At 39.8% G+C, this 21,227-nt stretch overlaps 1 protein-coding gene across 8 annotated transcripts in view; it reads right to left on the minus strand.

Annotated features, from left to right (window-relative positions):
- The window catches only part of acsl4a (acyl-CoA synthetase long chain family member 4a), a 98,901-nt gene that overhangs the window by 76,987 nt on the left and 687 nt on the right, over positions 1 to 21,227 (minus strand). For 3 of the 8 annotated variants that reach the window (XM_087991925.1, XM_087991924.1, XM_087991927.1), the window contains exon 2: positions 17,380 to 17,515. The exons of the other annotated variants lie outside the window; for them this stretch is intronic. The gene's annotated coding sequence lies outside the window, so the exon portion shown is untranslated. The remainder of the gene's footprint in view (positions 1 to 17,379; positions 17,516 to 21,227) is intronic. 8 annotated transcript variants of the gene reach the window in all.

Below are 21,227 nucleotides of genomic sequence, written 5' to 3' on the forward strand. Positions count from 1 at the left end.
GTGCAAGCGAACTTTTTATGGGATCAAATTAAAATAAAAAGAGTAACAGTACATGAGTCGCTTGCAACTCACTTTCCTATTAGATGTGGCTTCCTGATTTGTGCTGGATCCCTCTACTTATGGTTAATTAATTGTAATTTGAAATTTGCTGACTCTCAGCAAAGAAATGTCATGAAGTAGCTTCAACTAAGTAAAAAAGGTCAGCAATAAGTCCACTCGACCATCTGAACCAGCCTAGCACTGTTGGCACTACTCCAATACTTTCAGCATCCTGAAAGATGAGGTAGGAAAAGGCCAAGAATAAAAAATGCAATTTAGAAACAAACAGATCTGTTCCCCCATCATTGCTGCATCCACCATGTTACTGTAGAGTGCAGCTACGGAGGCCCTTTTATTGGCCCAAAGAAGATGAAAGCTCTTGTCAGTTTGTGCGCAACTTTATAAACCCAGCAACCATTTAGTTCAAGGTTCTAAGCTGTCTGCTCTATAGCTACAGACAGCCCAGAACCTTAAACTAAACGGTTGCTGAGTTTGTAAAGTTGCACACAAACTGACAAGAGCTTTCATCTTCTTTCCATTTGAAGTGCCAGGTAACATTTACCACAAAAAACCCCTAAACACACTCAAAATAGTTGGCGTTCTCCCAGTTATTGGCTTGTTTCTGCATCCTTCCTCCTAAAGCTTGGAGTGAAAAATGACATTTAATTAGGAACAAGATAATTCACCCTCCATACCTGCTCCACTGGATACCATTGTAGCTCATTGACTGGTTAGGGGCTGGTTAGCTCAGTTAAAATGATAAGAAATAGGAAGAGGAGTATTCCTTTCAGCTTCCTGAGCCTACTGCATCACTCAACAGGATCAATGATCCCACATTCCTCGCATCCACTCCCCTGCCCTTTCCCCTTAACCTTCAATTCCCCGACTGATCAAGGATTTATCTATCTCAGCCTTAAATTTACATAAGGAACTCTGCCCCTTCAGCTCAATGGCAAGAACTCCAGATGTGGTCTCGCCAGCACCTTTCACAGTTGCAGTAAGACTTCCCAATTCGTGCTCTAACGCCCTTGAAGGGCCAACATTCCTTCAGCCTTCCTGATTAGCTGCTGCAACTGTGCGTTCACCTTTCGTGTAAAACGCCTCACCCCCAGGTCCCTTTGTATTGCAGCTTTCTGCAGTTTCTTTCCTTTAAATCATATTCTGTTCTCCTTTCCAAAATGAATACGTTCACATTTCTCTAATTATATCCCATTTGCCAACTCTTAGCTGGATGACTGGTTTGTGATCAGATTAATACCAACAGTATGGATTCAATTCCTGCACTGGCTGAAGTTATGAGAAACTTTCCTTCTTAACCTCACCAGAGGCATGGTGACCCTCAGGTTAAAGCATCACCAGGCCCCTCAAGTGAGCAGCAGCCTTATGCTCCATTGAGACTACAGTGATTTTACCTTTTCATTGATCAATAGGGGCAGTCAGGGAACTGGGGTCAATTCCAGCCTCGAGTGATTGTCCGTGCAACTCCATACATTCTCCCAGTGTCTCCTCCAGGTGCTCCAGTTTCCTCCCACAGTTCAGAGATGTGTAGGTTAGACGGATTGGCCATGCTAAATTCCCCATAGTGTCTAAGGATGTACAGGCTAGATGGATTAACCATGGGAATTGCAGGGTTCTAGAGATCGGGTAGAGGGGTGTGTCTGGATGGAATGCTCTTCGGAGGGTTGGTGTGGACTCAAATGGGCCAAATGGCCTGCTTCCATATTCTATAATTTCCTTAAACAAACCTTCCTGCATTATCATCATTTCCTCTATCCCTGGATTCCCTTCCTTTATGGCCCATTCAAATTACCTTTGTCGCTCCTCTACCAATCTCTTAGCCAGTACTGTGCAAGATTTCTGAACTTTGTGCTCAACTGAGTTGGCAAAGCTAGCTCAGATTGGGCGGGGGGGGGAAAAAGAGAGAGGAATAAAACACTGAGCTGGAAAAAGCACAGCAGGTCAAGCAGCAGAGGCAACAAGAAGTCAGAATCTTTTATCAGGACGTTGCTCCTCTGACGCTGCTGTGGTTTTACCAGTTCCACACTTTATCGACTCAGACTTTCCAGCATCTGCAGTCCTCAATACCTCAAAGTTGCTCACAACCAAGAACAGGGTCCAAGATTCACATGGTCAGCTGATAGTCACTGTTGCATAATTCCCATCCTAAACATAGCAAGTGACAGTGCAAGTTTGAGCCACACAACTAACATGTGCCACTTCAGAAGTGATTTACTGTGAAAGGCTAATGAGGCATCATTGTGCACATACATAAGAGTAACATAATCCAGTTTAAAATTGACCTGCATCAGTGATGTGTTTACAATTATAATCACAACAAGAGGAGAAAGGAGGAGGAGGGGGAAAAGGGAAATAAAGTCTGGCTAAAATCACAAAAAAGTTATCAAGTACCTGCTGTCGATCACTACCTCTCCACTGGTATAAACTCATTATTCAAAAATACAAAAACAAAACCAGGTAGCTCAATGCTTATTCTTTCCTAAATATTTCACTAAATCCATTGTGTTTTAAACATTTCGTTCCCTGGAAGTTAATGAACTGTGCTCTCATGTGAGATTTCCTTCATAATCTGCCCTCAGATTTAAACTTAAAGTAACATTTTTTATGGCCCAAGGTGCTGCACAGGAACATTTTAAAACAAAGCATAACACCAAGCCCCTTAGGGAGATATTTCATCAGCTTACCAAATGCTCAAAGAGGGATAAGAGAGAATATACTAAAGCTTATGCCCTTGACAGCCACTAGCAATGGAACAATGAAAATATGTAAATTGAACATTTACCAGGAACAAACTATGGCATTTCTTGCCAATTCTGCAATACAGGCTGAGTTAATCAATAAACTCAATTTGAAATTCTCAGTTTCAGAGCTCATGAACTTCACAAACAACATTTAGTATGCGTTGCAAAGCCCATGGTTTACAAAACCACTGCCTGATGAGTCTGTAATCTGAACTGAGCAATCTCATTATTTCAATATGTCAATATCTCTGTGGCAAGTCTGGTTAAATTCTGAACAGTGTTAAAAGTGTGGCGTAGATAATAAAATTGTCATGAGGGGTTGGACGCCATTGTTATTTAACAACTAAAACAAAATTCAGTTGAAAAAACTTCAGAGACTTTTTTCATCTTGTATTTGGATTAGGAATAAAAAACAAACCACTGTTCATAACTCCTTAATAAAACTGAGTACACACAGAGTCTGCAACATTTAGCTTCATTTGGAGTCAGTGTCAGGAGCAAAGAAACTATACTTCTTTTTAAATTATATCTACAAGTGATGCCTGAGCTTGATCACACATTTGCTGTTTCGGAAGTTTGACAAAAAACAAAATTATAGAAAAATGGTTAGAAGGGAGAGAATGATTTTATAGGGGTGTTTGTATAATTTGTGAAGGCTTGAAGTTAAAACTTGCACTAAATGCAGTTTGTTTTGTCCATATTTTACTAATGGACACAAATGGCCGGACTCATGATTGAAACAAATTAAGTCAATTTAAAAAAAAACTTGTCACACATTTATAATTCTGACTTTCTCCGAGAAGAAACATGCACCATTGAACTCCTTGTTTGTGGTAGAGTGGCCTATTACAAAAAGATAGAAAAACTTCATTCTCAGAAAGTAAACACATTCAAAATGGAATGAAAACAAATTCAAGCACTTTTTAAGGTTCGCTTCTGAATTTTGCAGCTGAATTTTATGACTTGCCTATATTTTGTTGCTTTCAGAAAGAATAACGTTTCAGTTTGATGCAAAGGCACAAGGTGAAAACAAGTACCAATTCAATGGAACCGGCTGGAAGGAAAAGCTGGAGATTTCTTAAAAGGTGGCTTTTAAACAGTCTTCGATAGATGAGAGGATGTCGTGAAAGTCTGAGCACAATGTGTCTTCAGGTCAATTCTGAGGTTAAACTTTGACAGATTTTATTATGAAAGCCAACTTGCACAACATTTTTAACTTCCCTTCAATTCAGTCAACCAGCTCTTCTGTGAATATGAAGAAACTGGATGACATCTCCACCATTACCCCTCCTTATGCACTGAAGTTTTTACCACAGCTTTTCAGTCAAGGGATACCTTAGAACATTCCATTCACTCTTTAAATGTCATTAAAACCCAAGGTATGTCCTGTATATTGCTCAATTTAAAAGCAGGTCATATGAAATCGGTGTTCATGACACTTGGGGATATGCTTCTGCAATTTACTCAGGGCTCTGTTTCAATAAAGTGCTCAGAAGAATTTTAAAACATACGCACTCCCAAGGAATAATTATTCCAATGTACCATTATCCAGCAGCATCACAACACCTGTTCTAAAATAAACACATCTCTTGTATGGAACTAGCTTTTTGAACTCGGCAAATTGCAAAGAACCCACCTGCTTGACAACATTGGAAAGTCAGGATATCGTTTCAATTTCTAGTTCCTGTTTTTACTATTAAAGTTAAATAACCCCCTTAAGGCACATGAATCACTATTCAAACAAATCCCTCACAGGTCAAACTACCCAAAAGGAAGAGCCTTCCTTTGACTATTCTTGTCAATAATGACAATCTTCTGTCAGACAACCCCATTTAAAAATATCGTGTAGGATAAACTCAACTGATCTGGCAGTATACGTGGAACAAGAAGCAGATAATGCTTAGACTGATTTTCAGACATGCCAAATTTTCTCCTGCACTCTGCTTTTATTTCAGCTCTCAAGCATTCACTGTACTTTATTTTTATTCACTTTGTAACAGCAACATGTTGTTTCTAAGATGCTACATATTTAGTATTTCTTGGAGGTCTTAAGTTTGAAAGAAAGATTGTGGAAAAACATGTTTCAAATTTCAGGAAAGTATCTGGACCAGTTTATTTAAAAAGGTAATTGATTGATCACTTTGGACTTGGGAGATTTTTTTTAAAAATAGCCCTTGCTTGAAATAAGACTGATGACAACTGCTTTATATCCATGCTGCAGTTGATAGAGTGTGCTTTATTTTCAAACAAAACGTCCACGGGAAATGGGAACCCTTGGCTAGGCCATCATTTTTGGCCCATCCCTAATTGCCTAGAAGGCAGTCAAGAGTCAACCACATTGCTGTGGGTGTGGAGTCACACGTAGGCGAGACCAAATAAGGATGACAGCTTCCTTTCCTAATCAGATAGGTTTTTCTGACAATTGGCACTGGATTCATGGTCATTAGATTCCTAATTCCACATTTTTATTGAATTCAAATTCTATCATCTGCCATTGTAGGATTGGAACCCGGGTCCCCAGAACACCTAGGTGCCTGGATTAAGAGTGACAATACCGCCACGCTGTTGCCTCCACTGATATCTGAATTTGTGGGAAAGGAGGAGCTTTTGATGAAAGGGTGCCAAACTGATTTCTCTAAATTTTAAAAGAACTCTCAAATTCAAGCGAAACCTACTCGTTTATCTGGGCGAGAGACTGAAGGAACTTCTCAGTAGTGTACATCCTAAGCAAGCTGTGCCTGAAACAATTGTGCATGTTTAGTGACTTGAGTTCCCATGTCAGAACATTAGAATGACAGGCTTAAGCCCATTCTATGCCTTACTTTTATTTGCAATGAAGAATGCCCTGCTCGACCAGAAAATGGTGCTTTATGAGTAAATAAACCTCAGCAGAGAGAGATCAGGATTTTTTGTGCATGCGTGTTGCTTGTCTGTGTGCGTGCGGAAGGATATGAATCCGTAGCAGATGCACAGAAGTGACTGACAAGAATGGCTTCAGGGATGAGAAACTTCAATGATGAAGATTTGGGAGGTTGGACTGTTCACCTCAGAGAAAAGATGGTCAAGAGGAATTCTAATGAAAATTTTCAAAATCATGTGAGGCCTGGATGGAGTAGATAGCAAGAAACTATACCCACTTGTAAAAGTATCAAGAGCAAGTCTTCAGAGTTTTACAGCGTATGGCAAATGTGATGCAAAAAAAAAGTTTCACATCGGGTTGTTTCTGTCTGGAATCCCTGGAAGTGTGGTAGTAGCAGAGTCAATTGAGGCATTCAAATGATTATTTAAATAACAACATGCAAGAGTATGGAAAAACTACAGCAGAATGGCACCAATTCAGGCTGCTCAGTTGGACAGCAAGCACAGGTATGGTCTCCTTCTGTACCATAGCTATGCTGTAAAGAGTTTCTAAGAAATTAACCACTTTGAAAGTTCAAGTTAAGAATAAAAGCCCCACAAAAGCACCATCTTAATAACATGTCTACAAGAGACCTAACAGTAATTTTTCAATGTGATTTTGCTCAAGGGGTTTGCATTTATTTTATCTCCAATCTTCAAACCCGTTTCAACACAGTCAGCAAATGCTGTCGCCCTGCAACACTCATTCCTTACAATTCAAGATTGTTTGGATGATACTTCTGCTACGATGATAATATTTCAGGGGTCAAAGTAGCTGAACTTGTTTTTAAACATGCACAATGTCACTGACAATGCATGGAATGCAACACAAGAGGTATTCTGATATAGTATATTGAGGAGGCAGTTTGCAAATGCTATCTTTAGCTTGAACAGCAATTTGTATATTCAGGCTATCTGCTTTAATGGACATATAGAATACAGTCAGTCAGTCATTGATTTTAGACTATAACTAGTCAGTGAAGAGCATAACACGGGTGTTGGTTGTTTAACAGAACCTCCTGTGTCAGTCAAACTCTACACAGGAATATCACTACAACATAGCAATTAGTCTAGTTGTATCCAATGCAACAATTTGAGAATGGAGAGGAAGGGATATTGTAAGCTGCCTGCGTGGCAGTTACCTCAATTATATGTCCTTCATTTTCCACAATACGTTTTGCAATTCTGCTGTTGGAGTAGAATTCAGATAAAAAGAATGCATTTGCAAGACCAAACAGCCATATCTAATTTCAGAAGAGGTTACATGAAGTCAGCTATTCTTGGAATAATACTAGCTTGTGGCTAAACTCTGAACTTGAGGCTTTCAAAGGCAATAAATCATCAGCCCAGTTATAAACCACAGACCTATTTTCTTGATGAAAGTTCATACAGTGTTTCTACTTGTTTTTAAGTTTCATACCATTTTAATGGGATTTTTGAACATTTAAATCTTTTTTTAGAAAATTTAGAACATTTATCGCATTTTTAGACCCAGTGATTGTTTTTGCTGAAGAGGACTCAGAGGAAAGGGTTTAAATGTGCTGCAGCTCTTTTAATAGTACATATAATCACATCCTGAAATGTTCTGGGGAGGTGGAGTCGCTTGTTGCTATTGTAGTGAATTGAATTGGTCTTGCTTGCAGGCTGCTCGATACTGTTGTTAAGTGGGAAGGATGGCTTTTGCGATCTGCACCTGCGGGCACTGGGTGGGAAGATGCGTGTCGTATAGAGTGGGGTGAGCGATAAACTGCCTGCTGATTGGCTGGGCAGGCAGCACTCAATTGCTGGCAGAGCAAATAACCTTAACACAAAGCAGGGAAATGAAATATTGAGCAGGAGCACTGAAACCAGGAACCTGCTGTCAACCAGCATTAGATAGATTAATGAAGAAAAATAGAACTCTATTCACTGCTGCTTGCAGAGGTTGTGTTTTGACCCAACTTTTCCGATAAGCAATCAAAGATCAGTAATAGTGTGGGATAACTACAGAAAAGAGAAGCTACTCAGTTCGTTTTAGTTTGCTCGCCCAGAAACAATGTTGCACATTTAAATCTTCTCTCTCCCTGTTCTGCCCTCCTCAATATTCCATGGCAGATGTCTCGTGTTACATTCCATGTATTGTCAGGGACACTGTGCATGTTTAAAACACAAGTTCAGTTACTCTGACCCTTGAAATATTATCGTAGCAGAAGTGTCACTCTAACCTTGTTGAATTGAGGAAAGAGTGATGTAGCAGGGCTACAAGCATTTGCTGACTTCATTGAAAAGCAAGAGTCATAAGATATACAGCACGGAAACAGACCCTTCGGTCCAACTCGTCCATGCCGACCAGATATCTCAACCCAATCTAGTCCCACCTGTCAGCACCCGGCCCATATCCCTCCAAACCCTTCCTATTCATATACCCATCCAGCTGCCTTTTAAATGTTGCAACTGTACTCGCCTCCACCACATCCTCTGGCAGCTCATTCCATTCACACACCACCCTCTGCATTAAAAAGGTGCCCCTTAGGTCTCTTTTATATCCCACCCCACCATCCCCCAGAACCTATGCCCTCTAGTTTTGGGGTCCCCCACCCCAGGGAAAAGACTTTGTCCATTTATCCGATTCATCTTCATTTAAAGATCAGAAATAAACAAATGCAAACCTTGAGCAAAAACAGTGATCAAAATTTTGCTCTTTGATCTTTCATAGATATTGATATTAAATAGGGTGCTTTTCTGAAGCTGTTATTACCTTGATATTTTAAATTAGCTTCTTAGAACCTTTTCACAGAATCTCAAAATCGTTATGGCAAAGGAGACCATTTGGTTTATTTTCATTAACACATGCCCAATCCTAACATATTCCAACTCAGTTGCTTTTGTGTTAATGCCTCAGCGCAGTAGAGTCAGAGAGCATGGAAACAGACTCTATAAACCAACTCGTCTATGCCAATCAAAATTTCTCAAGTAAACTCGTCCCACTTGCCTGCATTGGGCGCATATCCCTCGAAACCTTTCTTAATCATGTACTTGTCCAAATGTTTTTTAAATGTCACAACTGTACTTGCATCTACCATTTCCTTCGGCAGTTCATTCCACATATGAACCACCCTCTCGATGAAAAAAATTGCCGCTCAGGTTGCTTTTAAATCCGCCCCCCCTCCCCCTTAAAAATATGCCCTCTAGGTTTGAAATCCCCCACCCTTGGGAGCAGACCCTTGCTATTCACCTTACCTATAGCCCTCGTGATTTTATAAAGCTCTAAGATCACCCCTCAAGTTCCTATGCTCCAGTGAATAAAGTCCACAGCCTCTCCTTATAACTCAAACCCTCCAGTCCTGGCAACATCCTGGTAAATCTTTTCTGAACCCTCTCCAATTTTATAATATTCTTCCAGGAGCAAGTGGTCAAAAAAAGCTACAAAGCAGTAACAGCAAATGCTAAAATGAACAAAGCTGTTAACATATCTGACATACATCACTCACAAAGAGGAGATAAACTTGAACTGTTTGTCAACTTCTTTATATAGATTGTATATTAGAGCTTTTACGACCTGAAAATCTAAAAAAGGTATGAATTATGCTGTCGACTCAAGCCACTGGATGCAACATATTTTATCTCAACAGAAAATTTCAAAAGTCCATCTCCCCATATTAGTCTCAAACCTGGTGCTACAGGCAACCATTCCACTGGAATTTTGACAAAGTTGTCATCAGGATTTCAAAAAATTGTTTAATCTTTCTATCATAGCATATTCCATGCATGCTACTTCAAACGTCAGACAAATACTGGGTATAATTTTCGATGTTTCACCAAGGCATAGTGTGCAGTTACTTACTTTACGATACATCCCCCACAGCAGATAAGACAAAAACTGGCAGCTCTCCCTATTTGAATCGCCAGTGCAGTCAATGACCGATGATAACCCCCTGCTATCGTCTGTAGAGATTGGCTGTTAAAATGCAAGGCAGATGCCTCCTTCAAGCAATCAAGCAGTACTCACAATGAGCACTATTCTTCATACATCAAAATGATTATTCATTTTGCAAATTGTATCAGATGGTTTATACCTCAATTACAAAAGACAGCAGATCTCCAGCTTACCAAGAGATTCTCTTGGTTTCCCTACCCAGGTTTTCTTCTAAACTGTTCGTCACTTACTAGTCCAGAAATTACAATTTTTACAGATTGTTATTCCCACTGGTCCGCCCTTAGACTTTAGGGCAGTGTAATCTATGCAAGAGGTGAAAGAGAGATAGAAAACATTTGCAGCATTACCAGGAAATAATCTATCCAGCAATTATTGGCAAAACTATTAATTTGACCTGATCTCTTTCAAGCTTCATGTTAAGCACTTACCAAGAAAATTATTCAAGGTCAAATGGGAAAGAGCAAAGAAACTAAATTGAAGAAACACCTTCTAAACTGAAGCACGTACCAGCACAGAAACAATGAGTCAGATGACCCCTCGTGTGCTGAAATTTCAGATTGTGATGACCAGCAAGACTGATATAAACTTGCACAAGATTAGTAATCAGCTACCATAAATATTTGGCAATCAAAAAAATTAATTTTTGCAGGCAGTGGTTCTCCATTTTCCCACTTAATTTTCCACTTTTAGCCCCTCCGCGGGCAGCAAATCTGGATGACAACAACGGCCAGCTGACCAAAACCTGACTGAACAACCACTTTTTAAGGAAGTTAAAAATAATACCAGGTTATAGTCGAACAAGTTTATTTGAAAGCACGAACGTTCGGAGCACTGCTCCTTCACCACCTGAAGCAGCAGCAGCACGTCGATAGCTAGTGCTTCTAAATAAACGGGTTGGACTATAACCTGGTGTTGTGCAAATTCTAACTTTGTCCACCCCAGTCCAACACCAACTCCTTCAAACCAGGACTTTTTAGGAAAAATGTCATTAGTCGTATCAATTGTGAAAAATATCTTCATTATTCTTGTTCTTGCATGCACTTGCACACAGTTGAAACCACAGTTTCACACCTATCCCTCGAGCCTCTGGGACCAGCTACTGCACTGGCTACCTGGGCACGGTTTCAACACTAAAAAAAAAACTGTACTGCGCCTTTCAAGGATATAAAAATTGGACAACCATGTGCACCTTTCACACACATTAGTCACACAAAGGGCAAAGTAATTTGATAACCTCTGGTAAACAACATTATTGGATTAAACACAATGTGTTGCCAAGAACCAGGTCTAGAGTAATGACATCTGCCAGAACAGTAGTCAATGCTTGTACACTTTAAAAACTACAATTATCATAAATTAAACAGCAGCCAAAGTTACTGTACATCCGAGAGGGAGCTAAATGAGATGAAAATATACTCCTGTCACAAAAGGTTTCCGTCAATTCAAATAGTCGAACCTGCTACCAAAAGAATTGCAATTAGGTAGGATTAATGGAGGAGGGTGAATTGGCCATGCAAATTCTAAGAGAATGGAATTCAATCCTGGAAAATAAAATTATGGGTCTTTCTTCTGTGGCTCATCAGCTCCACAAAGCTTTTTTGTCCCCCTCTAGCAAATTCCAAACAGCCCTTGCAAGTGTTCCAATCACATTACAAGTTAATCAAAGAATGGCGATACTCAATATCTACAGATTTAGCAGACGGCAAAGCTAAAGTTCATTTAGCACTCTAGATCCTGTGCCACAGATGAAAAGTACCAGGGAGTTACTGGTTATGCAGGTGGGGTGAGTGATGGTTGCTGCAGAGCTAAAATCAGATCGTAATTTTGAATCACAGAATGAGGATAATCCTACAGGTCTTGGTTCATTCAGTAGGTTAACCACAATCTATACCAGACAACTGAAATAACATCCAAGGCACAACCTCAGATGAAAATGACAGGATTACTCAGATATCGGAAGGTCTGCAGAAGACATGGTGTATCACCTGTTAAGAACATCTGTTTCAATGAAATGGTTTTGCCAGCCTGAATGGTCCTAATGTCATGGTAACAGCAATATTCAAGTCGTCAAAGTCCCGCAGGGGTAACCCTTTCACAAAACTCTCCCCGTTACAAAAGGCAAATGTCAAAAAAAAAGTGAAGGGGATTGTTAGTCTAGATTACATGGAGATGGATGATGTTGAAGAAAATGCTTGATATGAGAGACTGTGTGGCAAGACGTTGCAAAAGAGTTGTGGAATTTAGGAGTGTCTAACTGAAACTGTTCCAACTAGTTCAAAGTTCAATTTGCAGCTGTTTGACAAAACATCAAGACAGCCAACAAAGCCACGTTCAAGAATAAATTCAATGGAGCAAGGCAGATTCTTCAGAAACTAATGAGACCTGGCCCAGAGACAGCAAGAAATAGCAAGCTGCAAGAAATTATTTGCTAATTACAAACAGCAACTCTTCTATAGAGATTTCTCACACACGAAAAGCTTTTAATCAGACAGGACAGATGATCTGGCTGATAGAGTTATAGCAATCACAAAAAGCTAGCAGTCAAGTTCAGTAGGTAAAAGGAAAAACTAATGGAATGCCGCCTTTATTACAAAATGAGTATAATAATAGGGGAGGTCTTGCTAAAACACCACAAGGCACAACTGAAATACCATGAACAGTTTGGCCCCTTATCCAAGGAAAGATATACTGGCCAAGGAAGGTTCACTAGGGTCGATACCAGATTTGAAGGGATTGTCTTTTAAGGAAAGGTTGAGTAGGAGTTTGAGTTTAGAAGAATATGGATGAGGTTTTTAGGGAACACAACAGGTTAGGTGCAGTGAGGCTGTTTCCTCTTGTGGGAAAGTCTAAGATGAGAGGGCACAATCTCAAAATAAGGTGCCACCCAGTTGGGACAGAGATTAGAAGGATTCCTGTTCCTCTCAGGCAGTGGTCTACACAATGTCCTGAAGCTCAGTGGGAAAATGACATTGTCAGACATTTCAGGTGGTTTTATGAGTTGACTGTCAGTCATTTGACAGAATGACTCATCACTAGTACTTACAAATTAGCACGGCTGGTGGTAAAAAAGCCCTTCCCATCAGATCCTACCTACACACTCAAGTCTCAGCAGCATCAGACATGATGTCAGATGGCTTTGCTAGGAAAGAAACTATTGTCTTGCTTCTCAGCAGCTTTTGATGAGGCTCATCCCAAACAGCCCCACGACATGGGACTTTGCAATGTGCAGAGCTGTTTCGAAAGAGCCAAACTTCATCTGTGACTGGAGGATCTGAAACTCTTTGAAGGTGCTCTTTGATCTGAACAAAGGCTGTAGGGCTTGTAGAGCAAAGTGTTGTTCTGCACAGAGCACTGCAGATTGCAGGATGTGTTGAGGGATACACTAAAGAGTGGGGCAGCTTCTACAGAAGCACAATTTCACTGTCTAACTCCATTAACTATAGTACGCTGAGGGGCTGGAAACATGCAACCCCAGACTGTATGCTTGTCAAAGGAATACATACGGAGCATCAAAATTGCATCTCAGAAAGCAGCAATGTTTATTTCTATTGCAATTTCTCAATACAGCACCTGAAACTGTATCTCCTGCAGCAGGAGGAGGAGAGAGCAGCACCCTCACGAAAGTTGCCCCGCAAACAGGCAGGAGATTTTCCAAACCCACAAATAGATAGAGAATGCTTAAGTAGCACCACCACCTTTTCCAGAGACGCCTAAAGTTAAAACCAATGATAACAGCTGATTCATAAGACGTGTAACCAAACTAAACAGAAAATACTCAATGGAATTACCATGCACACAATCCAATTCACAGCAGGTAATGCTAGAGCAACTATAAATCCTCAGCGTTTCACCTAACCAAAATGAATCCTCTTTTCAGTTAAGAAAATGGTTACAACAGTCTCCTACATAATTAATTTAAGTATTCTCCAAACTGTTAAAGCTACAAGCATACTTTTTAAAATGGTGAGAAATTGCAGAGACAGAGATGCAGTGGGATCTGGACGTCCTTGTGCAAATTCGCAAAGGCTTGTACACAGAAACAGGAAGTAATTTTAAAGAACCAACAGAATATTGTTTGTTGCAAGGGGCATCGAATAGGAAGTGATGCTTCATTTATAGACGGCACTCGTGAAACCATATTGGAAACAGTATTGGTTATCTTATTTAAGAATGAAAATAAATGCATTGGACACAGTTCAATTATTATTAGACTAATAGCTAGAACAGGCAGGTTGCCTTATGCAGGGAATTCTGGCCAGGTTAGGCTTGTAACTGCTGGCCGAAAAACTTACAAGATGCTGAAGGGTCTTGACAGGGTAAATGCAGAGGGGATGTTTCCTCTTCCGAGAGAATCTACAACAGAGAGTCAATGTTTAAAAGTAATAGCTTACTCACTGAAAACAGAGGCAAAATCTTTTCTCACAGTGGAGTGTTTTTTTGGATTTTTACTCCCACTGCACTTTCTGGAACAGAGTCCTTGAATATTTTTAAAGACAGAGGTAGATAGTTTCTTAATAAGCAAGGGAATGAAAGGTTAAAGGGGTAGGCAGGAACATAGATTTGATGTTACAAGCAGACCAGCAAGGCTAGCTCAAGAAGTCGGATGGCTCTCTTCTCATTTGTACGTTGAATAAAAGTTGTTCAGGGTTAACTACATAAATAAAAACTGCATGTAATTCTTCAAAGGAGACACCAGAAATACAAGGTTCAGAGATAATTTTACCAGCACTTTCCAATGAAAATAACTTGATTTTATCAGCACTGAAGGGTCAAATTACAAATAGTGCATTTTGCCTTAACTTCATGGTAATAGGCCGAGAGGTTAGTTTAAACCTAGCCTTGAAAGTTGAACTTTTGTTCCAGAATCACTTGTCCTTGAGACTCTAGCATGTCAAAAATTTAGAAAGCACCAATGACTGAATCATTTTAACACCCAAAAATTTATTGATTTGAAGTGAGAATGTCAAAAGCCTGTAAATTATCCATTAGATTTACTGCAAGGTTATAGTAGTTCAGCCACTCTTTCCCGCTATAATAAAACTTTAGTTACTGCTGGTGGAAATGTTCCGAAACCAAATGTTATTTGATGAACCTAGACTTCTGCTCACTTGCAGAAGCTTGCACTTACATCCAATGTTACACCAAGTCAAATCTCTTTTAGAAGCAAAATGGATGCATGAGGGTTTTGCTCCATAATTCAAAGATATTACTTCATCAACTCCTCTCTCTCTCACGTTACAGGTTATTCATAGTTTGCTTGCGCTGGAATGCCAAGTCAGAAAAAGGAGGGTGATGAAAGTCAAAACACCTTTCTTTGCACAAGTAAAAAAAGCTTTTAAATGGTGCATGACATGTCTCAGAAAGAGGGAAGGTCCTGAAACAGTAAACACTTGCACGCATGGAACCTCGTGAAGCCTTGGGATATATTAATCATTTGCAAATAATTTCATGCATTAAATGCCAGAAACAAAATACCAGTGTTTGTGGTATGTCAGTATGCTCACTAATATTAAAAGTCTCATTATTCAAGTGTCATTAACCTTTTAATTCATTTGCCTTACATGCCATAATAATCATTCCCGATGAGTGACTCACCTTAAGTACATAGTTCAAGTTTACTCAAAACCAATACACAACACCGAATAGCCTGTTAAGAAGCAAAGTTCAACTCATTCAAAATAAAACAAGAGTTAAAAAATCAAATCAAAAGGCACAAGGTTCAAAAATATGAGACAAGAACTACACCGATCGATCATCAGGCTGACTTCAACCTGGTGCCAGATGATCAGAAAGCAGAGAGCTAAAACGACTGCTAATTAAACATTGGCAGTGCAAAAGGAATTTTAAATTTCCACACGATCACCACAACTTGGTAAAATCCAGCTGTGATGAAGACACTCAAACGTGTTATTCCAAACTGCCAACACTTCAGGGCAACTTCAGTCTTGAAACAAATTACCTTAACCTATTTCAGTGGCTATTGAATTAATTTGACAGAAGAAACCTACAATGCTGAATAAAACATTGATAAATCTAATTGTTATACCATTTATAGCAAATCTAAAGATACCTCATCCGCAAAAACACTTGATACATAAAATCTGTAAAAATACATTAGAAAACATTTCAACTTGAATATAACAGCACTACGGTGTAATAAAATCAACCCATTTGTCTACAGCATGTTCCACTCAACATCAGTAATTATCTAAATATTTACAATATACATTTCCAGTTAAGTATACAGTATGGCAGTAAAATATTTCAATTTGGAAAACACAAGTGCAATGGAAATAAACTTCTTTATATACCATGTTCCATTCTGAGATGACTCAAAATATAACTTTACCACCCACGATTTTCAAAATCTTCGACCTGCACCATTTCCAAGGGAAAGCTGGGCCCAAGGGATGCCCAGTTTCCAAACCCTTGGTGCACCACAGCTGAAAAGGTCTTGAAAGACAGTGTTTCCCCCAAATGCACCACTGCAGCAGCTCCAAACTTTAGTAACCCCTCAGTTATGTACTTCAGGGCAGTATTTGCTACTGAACTAGCAAACCGCAATGAACAAAGCACAAAAATAAAGCTCTGGATCATAGGAATCTAGCTGTGTGTAAGAGTCAGTGGAGGTCCATTCTTTGCACTGGAAGACCAGCAAGTTTCAGACAGACCAAAAGAGAATGTCTTGCATCATATTGATAGTCTAATTGCAAGCATCAACTAATGTGCAACTGACAAGCATCAATTGTACAAGGGCAATATTAAATTATCAATGGCTTGGAACTCAAGTACACCATAAACCCTTCACAAACAAAACAGAGAGCTGGAGAAACTCAGGAAGTCTGGCAGCATCAGTGAAGAGAAAACAGAGTGAACATTTTACATCCAGAAACTTTAACCCTGCTTTCTCTTCCCAGATGCTGCCAGGCCAGAGTTTCTCCAGCAATTTTTTTTTGTTTCATGTCTTCAGCATCTGCTGTTCTTTGTTTTATCTTTAACTTCTCACAGTGAACATTACAAAAATTCAACAGCAGCAAGCAGCAGGATGAATCAGACATGACCAGTTTATTGTGTGCAGGATAAAATACTAGAGTGATTTGGAATTAGATTTCAGTGAATGCTCCACATTAACCTCCCAATTGGGAAGGGACCCCAAATGACAGGAGTCACATGGTCTCAGTGAAATCATGTCCTTTAATGGCATAAGGAGGTGCCTCTGAATTCCTGAGATTGAGACTAAATTGCATTTATATAATGCCTCACATGCAGGAAAACCATTTCCAGTTGCCAAACAAAGGAGTATTAAAAGCAAAAGGGCATGGAGCTGAAAAAAGATACTGGAAGAGGGCAAAGAAAATCATCTGCAAAAGACTTGTTAAAAAAAAAAATTTGAAAGACCAAACGTTAGGCAGAGGTATCCTGTATGCAAGATCAAGATAGCTGATGACACAATGTTTGGTGGCAGTAAAAAGGAAGTTTGCACAAGAAAGCAAAAGAAAGGAGTGTTTGGATTGCAGGCTGTAAGAAGTTATTTAGAGATAGGAAAAGTATTAGAAATTAGGATGAAATTACAAAATTTGAGGTGTCAGGGAAGCAGAAGGTAGTGCAAGTTGAGAAGGCAGGGTAAAAATGGAACAGCATTTGTTATACAAATAGGATTTAGGCAGCAGAGCTTTACAAAAGGGTGGAGAATGGGAGGCCAGCTAGAATCCAGAGGATACAAAGGCATAAATGAGGCTTTGAGCAATATTTGAGCAGAAGTCTTACTTCGATTGTACAGAATACAGATCATTCAGTACAACTGGTCTATGTCGACAGATCTGCTCCACATGGGATGCCTCTCAGCTAATTTCATTCAACTCCATCGGCAGCCATTTTCTATCCCTTCCTCCCTCGTGTTTAACTGTGGTTAACAAATAGACAGATCAACACTTCACTAGGAATGCAGACACAGGAAGCAAGAAACATAGCTTGTAGGCAAAACCAGCTTCAAAAAACATGAGGAGCCACAGGATGGTGTGCGGTCAGGATAAGGCACAGACAGGCACATTCAACTTGCCACCCATTGGGATTAGAGCAGCACAGACAACTATGCAGTCGGCCTCAATAAAGAAGTTCTCAAATGCCTCAGATTCTGAGAGAATGGAGTGGGCAGGGGACAGGACTTGAAGTGTGCTTGGTACAGAACAGTTACCAGGTTTCGTTGCCGTTCAGGGCAAGCCATAGCATACTGGACAGCTTTGATGCAGAACAGGGAAACTGCACTCAATGTGGCTCTGTCAGACTTGGCCTTGACAACTAAACCATGTATTCATTAATCGATCTTATTTGTACTTCTTGGTTCAAGGAATTGATGTTAGGGAACCATAGAAACAGCAAGGGTGAGACATGTTTCACTGGGAACCAATTCATTAAAGATGAAGGGAAACAAGTGGTTGAGGAGATCAACATCTACATATGCAATATGGAACACCAGCTGGGAGTTGGAAAAGATGTGACAGAATGTTGGATGCGATCAACAGCAGTGACGCACCCAAACAAACTGCCTGCCAATCAAGTGTTGGCTTACATTCAAAACTGGGATTTAGATGAAATAGACAATGGACACCATACCCCATGGCTGAGTCCACATTTTCAATAAAATTGCTGATTAACAAGCTCTTGTTGAATCTTGAAAATGAATCCACAAGATGAAGCTGCACATTTGCTGATTAGTCAGCTTGGATTAAATTGGATTCTTATTCAGATTACAACAGCTGGCAATCATGGAGAATGTGCACCCTGGGGCAAACAAAAACCCATCAGCTTTACAATAGGCTGATAGTAAAAAAGGTGCCAACCCATTGGTTCAACTATTTCTGAGTTAGTGCCAATTGAGATGTAGAAAAATACAAAATAATATTGAGATTGCAATTCAGAAACACAATAGTCAACCAAACCAGTCCACTTCAGCACTGACCCTCTGCACGAGTACTGTAAATCATTGTCACATTTACCCAACTTAGTCCTCCCACATGCTTCCAACCTCTTTTTCAAACACCTATCCAAATGAATACAGTAGTGTATTCCATACACAACTCTGGACATCAATAATTCAGTTGGCTTTTATTCCAACTCTCATTTGGTCTTGTATTAATGGCCCCCTGCTCTTCCTTCAACAACTGAAAATAGATTTCTGTCCAAGTTGTACCAGCTATCATTTTAATACTTGTTTTACATTACACAGTAAGCTTCATTCTTGTAATGAAAACAGACTCAGTTTTCCTTCATATCAAGGCAATACCTCAATTTCTGAAATTGAGGAACTCCTTAAAAACTGGCTTCTTGACCATCAGTTATATTGTCAACTGACTGAGCGAGACTGTTAGTGTACCAAATTTACCTGCACCTTCTCTCAACCTTTTTGCTCTAGCAAGTGAGTCAGTAATGAGACCACCAGTTAACAAGAAGCTTGTTTTCCACAGGTCAGTTGTTAAGATCAGGACAGTATGACCTGAAACACTGATAGACAAACATATTCAACAAGAACTCTGCAGCTGCTAGACATGCACTTGGTCAGTGCGAATGGTTATGATGAATTTTACCTATCCATAACGCAATTTATATTATATAAGGAACATCTTAGCACAATGTACAGCAGCTCAAAAGGTGTTATTTCAGCCAACAACTTGTAAATGTATAATGCCTTTGTAATAGTAAATTGCTCAATGTGCTTCACAGGAGTGCAACAACATTCAATACCAAGACACAGGCATTTACAGATGTCCAAACGTTTGGTCAAAAAGAAAATGACAGAGTCAAAAAAACTTTATAGAGGTAATTTGAAAGTTTGGGGTCTTAGCAGTTGAAAGCAACACCAGCAATGGCAGACCGATTAAAATCAGGGATACTCAAGAGACTAGAATTAGTGATGTGGAGGCATCTCAGATGGTTGTAGAGCTGAAAGAGATTACAGAGATAGGGATCAGTAAGGCCATGGAAGGATTTGAAAATAAGACTCAATGTAAAAATAAAACAAACAATGCAATATTCAAATGGGAGCCAATGTAACTCAACAACTGGTGGATGAATGAGATTTAGAGAGAGAGTATAAAATAGATAGCAGAGTTTGAGATGACTCAAGTTTACAGACGATTGAATGTGGGAGGCCAGTCAGTAACACTTTGGAATAATCTAGTCAGAGATTTTAAAAAAAAAAGGTATCGACAGGGATTTTAGCAGCAGACAAACTGATGTAGGGATAGAGGTGATTGACGTGTGCAGGTGAAAATACGGCAGCCTTAGCAATGGCATCGATGTAGCCAGAAGCTGTAATGAGGTCAAATATGACACCAGGGCTGCAAACTGTATGATTCAGCCACAATTACTAGAGTGGGAGGGGATCAGGTTTTGTGGCAGATGCTGAAGATAATGGCTTTGGTCTTCCCAATTCTTTTCCTGTTCACTCAGTGCAGGATATTGGATAAACACAGTCTAACAATTTTAAACAGTATAGAGATCAAGAGGGGTGGTAGTGAGCTTCAGCTGGATGTTGTCAAGAGGTGTGTCTGAGATGTGTAGCTGAGCAACAGTAGGTGCCAAGGATAGAGCCTAGAGGGATAGATGTTAAAAATGTAGGAGTGGGAAGAGAAGCCACGAGGCTCCAATTAATAATTTTATGCTAATTTGCACAAGGATTAAATTGCAACGTTATATGGGAGCAAAGCTCAAGTGTTGGGCAAAACTGGTGCGTTCCTGCAAACAACCATGGCCAGCCAAATGCTACCATGTTAAATGATTTTAAAGGTTAACATCTGTCTTGTTAAAGTCTTACACAGTTCTTGATAACCCTAGGATCTATTTGAAACTTCCTCAATCAGCCTGATTCAAGCGAAATCTGATAGATCATAAAATCAGAAAAAAAAAGAGTACAAAGAAAAATTACCATAATGAATAGCCAACCTGGATAGAGATAGGTCCACAAACTGGCAGAAATAAAATGCGAACTTAAAAAGTTTTGGGGCTTAAGGAGTGAAAGGCAGGATGAAGCCACAGAAAAGGGCAAGAGATATAATTTACCCTTTCATGTTAATCTGGTTCATTTACAAGATGTGTGTGTTGATAGCTAGGCCAACATTTATTGTTCCCCCTAAATTGGCTTTGAGAAGGTTATGGCCAATCACCTCTTGAATTACTGCAGTCCTTGCAGATGTAGGACACCCACTGTTCTGTTAGAAAAGGATTTGCAGCATTTTGACCCAAAGACAGTGAAGGAACGGTGAACTAGTTCCAATCAGGTAGCCGTGTGGCTCGGAAGTGATCTTGCAAACGGAGATGTGTCCCCAGATCTGCCTTCCTCATCCTTTGAGGTCATAGGGCTGTTGGTTCAGAAAATGCTGTTGAAAGGGTCTGGGAGAGTTGTTACCATGAAACTTGTAGATGGTGCACACTGCTGCCACCATGTGTTGATGGTGAAGACAGTGAAGGTTTAAGGTGTTAGATGGGGTACTAATCAAGTTGACTGCCTTTATTTGGTGGTGTTTAGTTTCTTGAGTGTTGTTAAAGCTGCAGCCACCCAAACAACTTGAGAATACCCTGTTACAGTCTTCAATTGTACCTGATGTTCAGGCTTTGAG

The sequence above is a fragment of the Chiloscyllium plagiosum genome, unplaced genomic scaffold (assembly GCF_037043375.1).
Source record: "Chiloscyllium plagiosum isolate Xiang-an unplaced genomic scaffold, Cpla_swu_hap1 HiC_scaffold_11, whole genome shotgun sequence".
NCBI classification, from domain to species: Eukaryota; Metazoa; Chordata; class Chondrichthyes; order Orectolobiformes; family Hemiscylliidae; genus Chiloscyllium; species Chiloscyllium plagiosum.